Genomic DNA, 14,733 nt, shown 5'->3' with positions numbered 1-14,733 from the left:
GGTTCTGTCGGCACCAGCAGAATAGTTAAAACAGCCAGCTTTCTTGAGACATCGCTGTTCCCTGCTTATACCTTGAGTGTGTGTCCTTGAGACTCTTGAAAGGCGCCCATAAATAAATAAATAAATAAATAAATAAAATGAAATAAAATAAATAAATTTATTATTATACCTTTAAATCAAATTGAACAGAAATTCCAGAATTTGCCCATTTCAAGGGCATGACAGTGGCACAGCAGTTGAGTTGCTGCCTCACAGCTCCGGAGACCCGAATCTCGTAATGTGGTCTGGATTAAAGGAGGTGCCGGACCAGCAGTCGCCAGAAAATCGGTGGTGGACATGTATATTCAAAGGCTCTTCTTCCACCACCCTTTTGACTTTGAAATGTATTGCCATATTTTCATTGTTGATGGTCTAAATCCAACAGCTCCCCGTCCAACATCACTGTGGAATGTAGCTTATCACCACTTGCAGTTGTTATCACCAAGGATGTTCAGTGAAATAACCAGAATAAAATAACCAATGCTGTTGTCAGGCAACTGAACCATCGTACCAACAACTAGAGAGCAAGCCTGTACTACTATCTACCTCATTGGAGACCCTTGCACTATCTTTGATCGGACTTTATCTTGCACTAAACATTATTTCCCTTTATCATATATCAGAACACTGTGAACATTGTAATCATGTATTGTCTTTCCGCTAACTGGATAGCACACAACAAAAACTTTTCACTGTACCTCGGTGCACGTATCAATAAACTAAATACAAATTAGTAAAACAGGAACGTAGACATGGGTTTGTGGGAGGTCTGTGAATGAAATCCCAAGTTAACAAAATAAAGGAAGGAACGGTCTGGTTGAAATGCTTGACATGCTGTATTTTTATAGAGCACTGAAACTGATGGGATATTTCAACAGATATGGTATGTGTACACAATAACCAATACAGGGCAGTCTGAGAACACACTGGAAATCTGGTGGTAGAAACAAGGAACTGCAGATGCTGGTTAATACACAGAAGGACATAACGTGCTGGAGTAACTCAGCAGCACAGGCAGCATATGCGGAGAACATGGATAGATGACGTTTCAGATAGAGACCGTTCTGAAGCAAAAGGGTCCCAACCTGAAACATAGGGAGGCACAGCAGCACAACGATAGACTTCCTGCCTTTCATCGCTAGAGATCAGGGTTTGATCCTGACTGCAGGTGCTGGCTGCCTGGAGCTTGACGTTCTCTCTGTGACCATGTGGGTTTACTCTGGGTGCCCTGGTTTCCTCCAACACTTCAAAGACGTACAGGTTTCTAGGTTTGGCTTCTGTAGAGTGTAAATTGTCCCTAGTGTGTAGGATAGCGCTACTGTGTGGGGTGATCGCTGGTCGGCGCGGACTTGGTGGGCTGAAGAACCTGTTTCTATGTTGCATCTTTAAATCATCTATCCATGTTCTCCAGAGATGCTGCCTGACCTGCTGAGTTAATCCAGCACTTTGTGTCCCTCTGAGGATCTTGAACTTTAGTTTGGAAACAATGACGATAGAGTGCCCTAGTCTTAGAGTGCGATTAAGTCAAGTTTATTGTCTCTTGCACAAGTATGGTAGGGGTCGGGTGCAAAACACAAATAGAAAACACTATTAGAAAATAAGTTCATGGCAGTGCAAGAGATGTTCCATTACTGAGGTAGGATTATGGTTGCAGGTCGATTCAAGAACCTCATAGTTGTGGGAACGTACATTTTCCAGAACTTGGTGGTGTGGGACAAGGCTTCTATACCTCCTAATTAATCATGATTTGCCCTTCGTAATGAAACAAAGTAGAGGAAAATGAGGGAATTCAAAAGAAGGAGCAGAATTTTATCAGTGAAGTTCCACTGAACAGGGAGATAACAAAGGCCAACAAGCAAAGGCTACTGGTTGACCGGGACGTAGATTAGAGAACACATTAGTACGTGGAAAGCAAATTATTGGATGAGCTCAACTTGCCAGAGAAAGCAAAGCATGGCACTGAAATTGATCTCAAACAATAACGCCATGTGGCGCAGTGGTAGAGTTGCTGCCTTACAGCGCCAGAGTCTCGGTTCGATCCTGACTATGGGTGCTGGCTGTTCGGAGTTTGTATGTTCTCCCTGTGACTGCGTTGGTTTTCCCCGAGTGATCTGATTTCCTCCCATAATACAAAGACGTACAGGTTTGTAGGTTAAATAGGAAGGAACTGCAGATGCTGGTTTAAACCGAAGATAGACACACAATGCTGGAGTAACTCAGCGAGACCGGCAGCATCTCTGGAGGGAGGAATGGGTGACGTTTTGGGTCTTGACATGAAACGTCATCCATTCCTTCTATCCAGAGATGCTGCCTATCCCACTGAGTTACACCAGCATTTTGTGTCTATTTCCAAGTTTGTAGGTTAATTGACCAGTAAGAATTGTGAATTGTGAAGTGCGTGGGATAGTGCTAGTGTACAGGGAACATTGGTGGAAGTGGGCTTGGTGAGACGAAGGGCCTGTTTTCACACTGTATCTCTAAACTAAACTAAACTAAATAAACTATTGTCAAGATTCAAGAGTGTTTTATTGTCATATGTCCTGAAACATAACAATGAAATTCTTACTTGCAGCAGCACAACAGATATCTAAACAGTGGCAGGATATCTGGAAGTGAGGATACTGTCTATTCTATGTGTCCAAGGATGTACTATTGTCTATTAATCTAAGTTAGAATCTGTTAAATTGTGTTTTGTGTTGCTTCAGTGCCTAAACTAACCCTGCTGGTGATTACATCTGTCACAAGCAAGCTTATAAAAATAACAACCAGGAAAGAATGGCTGATCCATCAAGCTTACCACATAATGTGATACTTTGACCACTGAGACGAGGCATTTCCTACCCACCCAACCTTGCAATCTCCTGGGAAAGACACAGGATAATTTCTCCACAGTCTCCATACAGGAGCAGTCAAAACAAGTTTGGGACATTGCGTTAACTATTTGTACGTCAGATGTTAATCCACTTAACTGGGATATTTGGGCAGCACAGTGGTGCAATTGGTAGAGTTGCTGCCTTACAGTGCCAGAGATCTGGGCTTGATCCTGAACCCAGGTACTGTCTGTGTGAAGTTTGCAAGTTCTCCCTGTGACCACGTGGGTTTCCACCGGGTGCTCCGGTTTCCTCCCACATGTGGAGGTTTTGTGGTTTAATTGGTGTTTGTAAATTTAGCATGCCTGGCATCATTTTATATACCTCGAACATGTCACTGCTTTCCACTGTCCCCTCAATAAACTAAACTCAAACTCAACCACAAACTCATCTCTCGGCCTGTGTTTTTTTAGGAAAACTTAGGAAGACTCAATCTATCCAATATCTCCTGATATCTATCCATCTTAAGCCTCCTTATTCAGGCAACATCATCGTGAATCTTTTCTGCACACTTAATCAATTCTTTCCTGTCGTTTGGTATCCAGAATGGCCTAATTAATAGTTTATATTATTTTGTATAACTGTACAGTTACAGTTATTTTGGGTGACTGTAACATGACATCTCAACTGTTGTCCTCAATGCGTTGGCCTATGAAGACCATCATGCCTTATGCTTTCTTCAACACCCTGTCAGCCTAGGTTGCCACTTTTAGGGAAATAACAACATGTAACCCTAGATATCTCTGCTAAACATCACGGCACAGGGCCCAACCATTCGCTGTTTATGTTCTGCCCTGTTTTAACTTCTCAAAAATTCATCACTTCACACTTATCTCATAAAGTCATAAGGTCATATGTGATAGCAGCAGAATTAGGCCAATCAGCCGATCAAGTCTACTCCGCCATTCGATCATGGCTGATATATCTCTCCCTCCTTACACCATTCTCCTGCCTTGTCCCCATAACCCCTGACATCTGTACTAATCTAGTATCTATCTATCTCTGCCTTAAAAATATCCATTGATTTGGCCTCCATCTGACTTATATTTCATCTGCCATTCTTTTGCCCACTTCACCAATTCATCTAGATCCTGTTGTAACCATAGATATATTTTTTTTAATTCTGGGGTCATCTGAAAACATTCTAATCATGAACTCCCTAGAAAACTGCTACAGAAACTGTACATCGATCTAGTTTAATGCAAAGGAACCAAGGATACATAGCCAACAGTGCTTTGAATGTTCTTTATGTTCGGAAGTTTAGAGATACAGTGTGGAAACAGGCCCTTCGGCCCACCAAATCCATGCCGACCATCTGTACACTAGTCCTATGTTACCCCAGTTTTGCATCCCACACACTATGGACAATTTATAGAAGCCTTTGGAATCACGACTTTGGAGTGTGGAAGGAAACCAGAGTGCCTGGAGAAAGCCCACGCAGTCACAGGGAGTACGTACAAACTCCATATAGACTATACCCGTAGTCAGGATCGAACCTGGGTCTCTGGCGCAGTGAGACAGTAACTCTACCGCTGCACCACTGGGCTGCCCCAGTTAAAAGGGAAAAAGGAAATTTAACATGCCTCACCTTATGTCCCAATAATAAATTTAAAATTGACTCCAGTCTGTCAGTGCTTATAATAAAATATAAAGTTGGGATTGCCACCAGCAATGCTAATGGAGAGCTACCCTTCTTGAAAATCAGAACAACATTTTTTTTAAACCTGCAGATGCTGGAAATCTGAAACTAAACAGAAAATGCTGGAAACATTTGAGCATTTTGAACATTTTGAGTATAGAAGCTGGGATGTAATGTTAAAATTGTACAAGGCATTGGTGAGACCAAATCTGGAGTAGGGTGTACAATTTTGGTCGCCCAATTATAGGAAGGATGTCAACAAAATAGAGAGAGTACAGAGGAGATTTACTAGAATGTTGCCTGGGTTTCAACAACTAAGTTACAGAGAAAGGTTGAATAAGTTAGGTCTTTATTCTTTGGAGCTCAGAAGGTTAAGGGGGGACTTGATAGAGGTCTTTAAAATGATGAGAGGGATAGACAGAGTTGATGTGGACAAGCTTTTCCCTTTGAGAATAGGGAAGATTCAAACAAGAGGACATGACTTCAGAATTAAGGGACAGAAGTTTAGGGGTAACATGAGGGGGAACTTCTTTACTCAGAGAGTGGTTGCGGTGTGGAATGAGCTTCCAGTGGAAGTGGTGCAGGCAGGTTCGTTGGTATCATTTAAAAATAAATTGGATAGGCATATGGATGAGAAGGGAATGGAGGGTTATGGTATGAGTGCAGGCTGGTGGGACTAAGGGAAAAAAGTTGTTCGGCACGGACTTGTAGGGCCGAGATGGCCTGTTTCCGTGCTGTAATTGTTATATATGGTTATATTATTATTAAACACTCAGCAGGTCAGGCAGCATCTGTGGAAGGTGAAACAAAGTTAGTTCCAGTTCTGATGAAGGGTCTTCGACCTGAAGTGTTAACTCTTGTTTCTCTTTCTTCAGATACTGCCTGAGCTGCTGAGTGTTTCCAGTATTTTTATATTTTATGTGCTTTTATGTTTCAGCATAGGACGCAGTTCTAATGTGAACAAATGGGATTAGTGTAGACGGTAAGAAGTTTGGCATGGACATGATGGTATGAAGAGCCATTTCTATTCTGTATGATTCCATGATTCCTAACATGTTCATTTGACAATGCTATCTATCCAACTGCAAATATAAGACAATAGACAATAGGTGCAGGAGTAGGCCATTCGGCCCTTCGAGTCAGCACTGCCATTCAATGTGATCATGGTTGATCATCCCCAATCAGTACCCCGTTCTTACCTTCTTCCCATATCCCCCGACTCCGCTATCTTTAAGAGCCCTATCTAGCTCTCTCGTGAAAGTATCCAGAGAACCGGCCTCCACCGCCCTCTGAGGCAGGGAATTCCACAGACTCACAACACTCTGTTCGAAAAAGTGTTTCCTCGTCTCCGTTATAATTGGCTTACCCCTTATTCTTAAACTGTGGCCCCTGGTTCTGGACTCCCCCAACATCGGGAACATGTTTCCTGCCTCTAGCGTGTCCAAACCCTTAACAATCTTATATGTTTCAATAAGATCCCCCAGAGTGTACAAGCCCAGCCGCTCCATTCTCTCAGCATATGATAGTCCCACCATCCCGGGAATTAACCTTGTAAAACTACGCTGCACTCCCTCAATAGCAAGAATGTCCTTCCTCAAATTAGGCGACCAAAACTGCACACAATACTCCAGGTCTGGTCTCACTAGGGCCCTGTAAAACTGCAGAAGGACCTCTTTGCTTCTATACTCGACTCCTCTTGTTATAAAAGCCAACATGCCATTCGCTTTCTTCACTGCCTGCTGTACCTGCATGTTTACTTTCAAAGACTGATGAATAAGGACCCCCATATCCCGTTGTACATCCCCTTTTCCCAACTTGTCGCCATTTAGATAATAATCTGCCTTCCTGTTTTTGATACCGAAGTGGATAACCTCACATTTATCCACATTAAACTTCATCTGCCATGCATCTGCCCACTCCCCCAACGTGTCCAAGTTAGCCTGCATTCTCATAGCATCCGCCTCACAGTTCATACTGCCACCCAGTTTTGTGTCATCTGCAAATTTGCTAATGTTACTTTGAATCCCTTCATCCAAATCATTGATGTATATTGTAAATAGCTGCGGTCCCAGCACTGAGGCTTGTGTTACCCCACTAGTCACTGCCTGCCATTCTGAAAGGGACCCGTTAATCCCTACTCTTTGTTTCCTGTCTGCCAACCAATTCTCTATCCATGTCAGCACTCTACCCCCAAGACCATAAGGCATAGGAGCAGAATATGGCCATTCAGCCTATCGAGTCTGCTCCACTATTCGATCATGGCTGATCACGCTTTCCCTCTCAACACTATTCTCCTAGCTTCTCCACGTAACCTTGGAAGCTCTTACTAATCAAGAAACTATCAATCTCCGCCTTAAAAATACCCAACGCCTCGGCCTTGACAGCCAACTGTGGCAATGAATTCCACAGATTCACCACCCTCTGGCTAAAGAAATATCCAAATACATTTTTTATTGCAAGAGTAAAATATCCAGGAGATGCTTCATCGTTTTCTCCATCTATACTACCCACCAGTTTCAAGCAAAAGGAGGAAAACTACAAAGGCATAAGGCATGAGCTGGCTATGGGAGATTAAGAAACTACATAAAACATTGTAACAGATATCAAACAATGGCTAATGTTTAAAGAAGGAATGCTTTTTTTCAACCAATATATGTTCCTTTCATGGACAAAGATCAGAGGCAAAAGTCATCCAGCTGTAACTGTCTGAAATAAAGTTAAAGATAGATCAAAGGAGGAAGTTTGTAATACTTGAAGGTTGGAAATGCTTCCGAATTCAGTAGAGGACTAACGTTGGAATAAAAATGGAAAGTACAATGCATAAGTAATCTAGAAACATGAAAGCAGGTGGTAATATTTTCCACAGGTCTGGAAAAGGAATAGATTAACAGAAATTAATGTGGGTCTTTCATAGATTGAAGTAAGAGAAGTTATCCTGGGAAATGAACAAATGGTAGAGAATTTAAGCAAATATTTTACATCCATCTTCATAAAAGAAGGCAGAAGAATTAAACAAATATTTTACATCTGGCTTCAAAGGAAAGAACAAAGAAATCAAACATATTTTATATCTCGTTTCAAAGAAAAAAAGCAGAGAACTTAAACAGATTTTTAATATTTGTTTTCAAAGAAAAAGACACTTAATTCCTCCCAGAAATCGTGAAGAACATCTCTGGAGAGAATGCGGAGCTGAAAGAAATGAATGTGATTACAATCACACAATAATATTATAGAGGTGTACAAAAGCATCAGACGAATAGATCGTGTGGACGCACAGTCTCCTGCCTACAGCAGGGGAATCAAGAACCAGAGGACATGGGTTTAAGCTGGGGGGAGGAAAGATTTAATAGGAACCTGATGGATAACTTTTTCACACAAAGGGTGGCGGGTGAATGGAACGAGCTGCCAGAGGAGGCAGTTGAGGCAGGTACTATCGCAACATTTAAGATGCATTTAGACAGGTACATGGATAGGACAGGTTTAGAAGGATATGGATCATATGCAGGCCTGGGATTAGTGTAGATGAGATATGTTGGCCGGTGTGGGCAAATTGGGCCGAAGGGCCTGTTTCAATGCTGTATAACTCTAACTCAATAAACATGTTTTGTGAGAGATACAGCATGGAAACAGGCCCTTCGGCCCAATGCGTCCCCGCTGACTAGTGATCACCATGTACACTAGCACTATCCTACACATTAGGGACAATTTACTATTTACAGAAGCCAATTAAAATACAAACCTGTAAGTCTTTGGAGTGTGGGAGGAAACCGTAGCACCCGGACAAAAAACAAACGTGGTCACAGGGAGAATGTACAAAATCCGTACAGACAGCACCTGTAGTCAGGATCAAACTCGGGTCTCTGGCACTGAAAGGCAGCAACTTTACCCCTGTGCCACTGTGCCGCCAGCGTTATTCTCCCTACGTTTTTGCCAACTCATCCCAGATTCCACCACTCACCCACACAGTGGGGACATATTTTACAGCAACCATGTGGTAGGAAACCGGAGGTTCCGGGGAATACCAAGTGATCACAGTGAGAACATGCAAACTCCACATGGACAGCAATGGAAGTTAGAATTGACCCTGGGCCACTGGAGTTGTTTGGTAGGTGTGTGCCACGCCAACCGTAAAAGGCATTGGGATGTACGGAGTGAGATGTGAAAGGTTTCTAATCTATTTTCTGGCTGCCTTCCTTGCCAGGCTGCCTTTACTTCTGAACGTTCTTGAATATATTTATTAGAGCCTTTCATTCTGTGAAATTCTGTCCTAAACAAATTGTTTGCAGTTCCGTTGATGATTCAATTTGAACTACGTCAGCACATTTTTGTCGACACTCAATGTTTTGTTTAGAAAACCATTATACACCCTCCTTTTGCACACTGAAAACTGCTGACTTTAAACTTATTTTCATTTGTACCTCTGTACCTTTAGAGAGAGACACACACCAGGAACTGCAGATGTTGGAATATTTAGCAAAAAGAGTGTTAGAGGAACATTCCCCCCCCACCCCCCCCCCCCCCCCCGTACACCTGTACACCTGTACACACTTTTCCCCTCCCCGAGTCCTTTGTTTCCCATTTACCCCACCTCTCACGCCCCCCCCCCCCCCCCCCAACCCATCCCCTTCCACCTATATCCCTCCCTCTGGCTTTACAATTGACTCCCCCTATTCTCTATGTAACTGGCACCCTTTTGTCTGCTTCTCACTTCTAGCCTTTGTCACTTACTACACTACAGTCACCGTCAATCACATCCCCCTCACCAGTACCCACCTATCACTTGAGAGCATAGATGGTCATGTTTCAGTCAGAAGAAGGGTCTTGACCTGAAACGTCAACTATTAACGTTCTCCAGACTTGCTGCCTGACCCGATGTTACTCCAGCACTTTGTGCCCTTTTGTGTATTAACCAATATCTGCAGTTCTTTGTTTCTCCACCTATCACTTGCCAGGCTTTGTCCCACCTCACTTCTCTTTTACAGCTTTCTCCCCCCCCCCCTATTATAATTAGTCCAATGAAGGTACAGTGGTACAGTTGGTAGACTAGATACCTCATAGGGCCAGAGACCCAGGTTCGATCCTGACCTTGTGCTGTCTGTGTGGAGTTTGCGTGTTCTCCTTGCGATTACGTAGAGTTCGTCCAGATGCTCCAGTTTCCACACGCATCCCAAAGATGTGCAGGTTTGTAGGTTAATTGACACCTGTAAATAGCCCCAATAGTGCAGGGATTGGATGTGAAAATGGGATAACATAGAACTAGTGTGAATGAGTGATCGATGGTCGGCATGGACTCGATGGGCTGAAGGGCCTATTTCAATCAATGAATCAAGTAAGGGTCCTGACCTGTCTATTCCCTCCACAAATGATGCCTTACCCGCTGAGTTCCTCCAGCATTTTGTGTTATGGTGTAATTTTATAAAGTTGTGACATTTTTGCAGATTTCAGTAAAATCATGAGAGGAATAGATCAGGTAAACACACAGAGTAGGGGAATCGGGAACTAGAGGCATAGGCTTAAGGTGAGGGGGGGATGATTTAATGGGAACCAAAGGGGTCACTTTTTTTACACAAAGATTAGTGGGTCTATGGAACGAGCTGCCGGAGGAGGTAGTAGAGGCAGGTACTATTGCAATGTTTAAGAAACATTTAAATAGGTACATGGATAGGATAGTTATAGAGGGATATGGGCCAAACACAGGCAGATGGGACTGGTATAGATGGGATATATGGTTACCGTGGGCAAATAGGGCCAAAGGGCCTGTTTCCACACTATGTGACTCCATCTGTAAGGGATATTATGGAGAGATCAACACAGTGACTGTAAAGTGTTAATACCAGACCACTATTTGATGTAAACATTGACTCTATTAGCCAAATTATATTGGGACAATTCCTTATATAATCTGCTATATTCTGAATTCAAGCCATCAAAGGTACTGAAATAACCAAACTAGAATGATTTAGATATAGAAACAAAGAACTGCAGATGCTTGTTAATACATAAAAGGACACAAAATGCTGGAGTAACTCAGCAGATCAAAAAGCATATCCAAAGAACATGGATAGGTGACGTGTTGGGTCTGAGAACGGTCTTGACCCCAAAAGGTCACCTATCCATGTTCACCAGAGATGCTGCCTTACCCGCTCGAAACCACCCTTACCCACTTGAAACCACCTTTACTGACTCGGTCAGGGTGGTTTCGGTTGGGTAAGGGTGGTTTTGAGTGGGTATGGGTGCTGAGTTACGCCAGCACTTTGCAAACTAGTATGATTATTAGATTTAAAGACATAAATGTCTCAGACTTAGAACACTCGATTTTACACTTTTTACATTTATTAATCCAACGTTAACTATCAGAAGAATCAAATTGGGATGAAATCTTTGATTTTCTATATTATGGCAGAACATGAAAGGAAAACACCCTTCACATTTAATCATAGTATTATGTCAGTCCTACTTCTATAGGTGTTTCACAGGTAACAGTATTAAATTAAATCTGACATTAAGCCATATGTTTTGACAACCAAACCAAAGATCATTCAAAGAGATAAATGTTATTGAACGTTGCAAAGGAGGACTGGGAAATAGAAAGGGAGAGAGAATTAACAAAGGGAATGCCAGAATGTGGTGACTTGGCACCAAATTCTCTCTCACTTACGAGTTTCCATATTAGTTTCCATAAACACCAGTCATTTACCCACCACTGCTGTTGCTATTAGTCACGGCTGCCCAGAAGCGAATCATCACAACCCTTCACATTCAGGAGCATTTAAGTGGTTACAGACGAAAATAATCTAGAGTGATATAAGTTTGAGACAGAACAGGGCTCACTTCAGTTTGAAAGAGAATAGGATTACAGGAAAATAAATGGGGAAAGGAGATTGTAGAACATGGCAGGCACAGTTGCTCAGCGATAGAGTTGCTGCCTTACAATGCCAGGGACCCGGGTTCGATCCTCATTTGGGGTGACATCTGTACGGAGTTTGTATGTTCTCTTTATGACTGCATAGGTTTTCTTAAGGTGCGGTTTCCTCCCATGCTCCAAAGATGTACAGGTTTGTAGGTTATTTGGCTTCAATAAAACTAATTGTCCCCAGTGTGTAGGATAGTGCTAGTGTACGGGGATCGCTGGTCGGCATGGACACCGTGAGTCGAAGGGCCTGTTTCTGCACTGTATCTCTAAAGCCTAAGATCTAAACACCGAGTGATGGAGTAACTCAGTAGATCAGACAGCATCTCTGGAGAAAATGGATGGGTGATGTTTCGGGTTGGAACTCTTCTTTAGACTGATTATAGTAAGGGGGAGAAAACTGGAAAAGAGGTGGGAGCAGGACAAAGCCTGGCAAGTGATAGGTGGACACAGGAGAGGGGGGTTTTAAGATGGGTGGACAATAGCTAGAGATGAAAACAAAAGAGTATCAAAAGGAGATGGAAAGAAGATAAGGAGACAAAGGGGTTGATAAGGAGCGAAGAAATTTGATAGATCAGTGAAATGTAAATCCAGAGGGAAGGATATAGGTGGAACAAGATGGAGCAAGGAAAAGGGGGTGGAATGGTGGGAGAATGGGTCAAGAATGGGGGAAGGAGGAAGAAAAATAAATGGTGTGGTGTTACTTAAAATTCGGGGATTCAAAGTCCACACCGTTAGGTTGTAAGCTACCCAGGCAGAATAGACTTTTGAGATATAGTGTGGAAACAGGCTCTTTGACCCACCAAGTCTGCGCTGACCAGCCTGGAGGACCATCCTGTACACTAGCACTATCTTACACAGTAAGAACAATTTACAATTTACAGAGCCAATTAACCTACAAACCAGCACGTCTTTGGAGTGTGGGAGGAAACCGAAGCACCCAGAGAAAACCCACATGCTCACAGGGAGAAGAAACAAACTCTGAACAGACAGCACACATAGTCAGGATCAAACCTGGGTCTCTGGCGCTGTAAGGCAGCAACTCCACCATAGTGGACACTGTGCCAGAGGATATGAGGTGCTGTTCATACAGTTTTCGTGTAGTCTCACTCTGGCAATGGAAGAGGTCCAGGGCAGAAAAGGTCAGGATGGGAATGGGAGAAGGAATAAGTTCGATGGGATTGCTCTGTGATTTGGAGTACACTCCATGTTGAAAGACAAAAATAAGAAATAAAAAGCAAAAAAAAGGAATATAAGAAAGCAAGAAAGTTTGGGTTTCGTTTCTTCGTACCAGATTTTCGTAACTTTAATAAGATTACAAAAATAATGTAGATGAAGTTCTTGTTATTATTTTGATGAATTTGTTTTTATTAATTTGTTAATTCTTTCACACGTTAAATCGAGCAACATACTTGCATTGACCGCCTCACATCACCTGTTTACACATGGATATTTGAAGGGAACATCATGGCACCATATCAGTTCCACTATTTTAATTTTGATATATAACTTACACAAACACTGCTATCCAAATGCCCCACTGGTATTCACCACAGACATAATGGGTTTGACACAGACATCGTGGGTCAAAGGGGCTGTTCCTGTGTTATACTGTGTCATGTTGTGTATTACAATGATTAGATTGTTATCCAATCCCAAGACAGAGCAAGAGATGATCTTCAGGGATGCTTGCTGATCTATCTCTATTAGATGCTGCATGCAAATAGGCCGTTCAGTGCATGTGCCCACGTTGATCACCTGTTCACAACAGTTCTATGGAATCCCACTTTCCCATCCACTCACTGCACATTCGGGGCAATTTACAGAGGCCAATTAACCTACAAACCCGCCTGCCTTTGGGAATGGGAGAGGAAACCGGAGCACCTGGAGAAAACCCACGTGGTCACAAGGAGATCCGAGGTCAGGATCGAACCCGGGTTTCAGGTGCTGTGAGGCAGCAGCTGTGCCACTGTGCAACCCAATGTGGGTTTGTGGGCTAATTGGCTTCTGTAAATTGTCCCTAGGATGCGAATGTGGGCTAACATAGAACTAGTGTACAACTAACACTGTGGACAGCTCAATTGTAATCATGTCATTGTAATCTTTCCACTGACTGGATCGCACACGTGGGTTTTCTCCGGGTGCTCCGGTTCCCTCCCACATTCCAAAGACAGACGGGTTTGTAGGTTAGGTACACAAAATTGCTGGGGAAACTCAGCGGGTGCAGCAGCATCTATGGAGCGAAGGAAATAGGCGACGTTTCGGCCCGAAACGTCGCCTATTTCCTTCGCTCCATAGATGCTGCTGCAACCGCTGAGTTTCCCCAGCAATTTTGTGTACCTTCGATATTCCAGCATCTGCAGTTCCTTTTTGAACACCAAGGGTTTGTAGGTTAATTGGCTTCTGTAAAAAAATTGGCCCTAGTGTGTAGGATAGAACTAGTGTACGGGATGATTACTGGTCGGCCCAGACTCGGTGGGTTGAAAGGCCTGTTTCCATGCTGTATCACTAAACTAAAGTAGATGCACCAAGTATAGGAGAATCAAGAACCAGAGGACATAGGTTTAAGGTGAGAGAGCGAAAGAATTAACTTGGGGGGCAACTTTTTCACACAGAGAGTGGTGGGTGTATGGAACAAGATGCCAGAGGAGGTAGTTAAGGCCAAAGATACTAGATTTGGTTAAGGCTGATACATTTAAAAGACATTTAGGTACATTGATAGGGCAGGTTTAGAGGGATATGGTCCAATCGCGGGCAGGTGGGACTAGTTTAAATGAGGCATCTTGATGGCGATGGCATGGGCAAGTCGGGCCGAAGGGCCTGTTCCCCTGCTGTATGACTCTATGATATTTGGTGAGTTGTTATTGGTGTACTCGCCGGCAAAAGAGGACTGTGTTCTGGGTTGGGAGAACAGGCTCCCGCCGGCAATGGCACAATGAACCCCCTGTTACTCTCTCAGTGTCTGGACTTGTTGCTTGCCGAGTTCTCCGCAGTTTTATGAAAGTTTGCTGTTCCCCGTATAAGGGAAAAAAAGACGCGGGGGCGAGGCCCTGGAAATAGATTTAACCGTTCAATCCCGGACAGGGAGAGAGAGAGAGAGTACACAAGCAAGAAAAGTATTCATACTAGTTCCATTTGAAGATAAAGAGGAAGAAACTGCTGCGAAAACCCTCCCGCAGCAGAAGATCCGCAACAGTAAGACATTCTCGATATATTTTACTTTTATATGTTTTGCCGAGTTTGCTCTTCTGACTCCTTATCCGAGGACAGTTTTG

General features: G+C 43.1%; 1 protein-coding gene across 1 annotated transcript in view; it reads left to right on the top strand.

Moving 5' to 3' along the window:
* Positions 1-14,374: 14,374 nt before the first annotated feature.
* Positions 14,375-14,733, top strand: part of LOC116978963 (uncharacterized protein KIAA1211-like) — a 94,746-nt gene continuing 94,387 nt past the window's right edge. The window contains exon 1 of the mRNA XM_033030280.1: positions 14,375-14,653. The gene's annotated coding sequence lies outside the window, so the exon portion shown is untranslated. The remainder of the gene's footprint in view (positions 14,654-14,733) is intronic.

Source organism: Amblyraja radiata, chromosome 12 (genome assembly GCF_010909765.2).
Source record: "Amblyraja radiata isolate CabotCenter1 chromosome 12, sAmbRad1.1.pri, whole genome shotgun sequence".
NCBI classification, from domain to species: Eukaryota; Metazoa; Chordata; class Chondrichthyes; order Rajiformes; family Rajidae; genus Amblyraja; species Amblyraja radiata.
Note: the sequence above shows the minus strand (reverse complement) of the source record. Positions and strands in the feature narration are given on the sequence as shown.